This window comes from Mastomys coucha, unplaced genomic scaffold (genome assembly GCF_008632895.1).
Source record: "Mastomys coucha isolate ucsf_1 unplaced genomic scaffold, UCSF_Mcou_1 pScaffold18, whole genome shotgun sequence".
NCBI classification, from domain to species: Eukaryota; Metazoa; Chordata; class Mammalia; order Rodentia; family Muridae; genus Mastomys; species Mastomys coucha.
Window position 1 is genome coordinate 46,723,703 of NW_022196900.1, and position 603 is coordinate 46,724,305.

Consider the following 603-nt stretch of genomic DNA (forward strand, 5'->3'; position numbering starts at 1 on the left):
GTAGCACAGAGGAGGTGTGTCTCTGATCCAGGCCCAGCTGCCTCTGACAAAGTGGACAGAATGACTTCTGGGATGTTGGCTGATGGGGATTTTCTCACCTGTAACAGTTGTGTGATGTGAGGGGTGTGAAGATCAGGCTCTGTTTTGATGCCTGCCCTGAGCACCTTCTGGGCTGTTTGCTATAGTTTAAAACGACTCCTCTCTTTTATAATTGTTCCCCTTGCATATAAGAGCTGTGGGGCTTTGTAACCAGTTTACCACCTGTCTCCCCAAGCCCAGCTAGCTAGGCCAAGAACTGCCACAACTCAAGGTGGATCATGGGATCTGGAAAAGAGGGCAGTATGGTGGTTTGTGCCTAGCGTGCCTTGGAGTGACTCTGTTCCTCAGTCTACCGACTGGAGCAGGGAATGTCTAGACGGGGTCTGCCAAGCAGGAGAAAGTAAGGACAGGGATCAGACAGACATGGCACACAGCCTCGACAACTTCCCTGTTCCTTTCTGAAGCCCTTTGGGGGCTGGGAGGTCCAGTTTCCTGTGCTCGCTCATTTTACTTCATTTTTCCCATCTCTTTGGGTTTTTGGGTTTCTTTTTTTTTTTTTTTTTT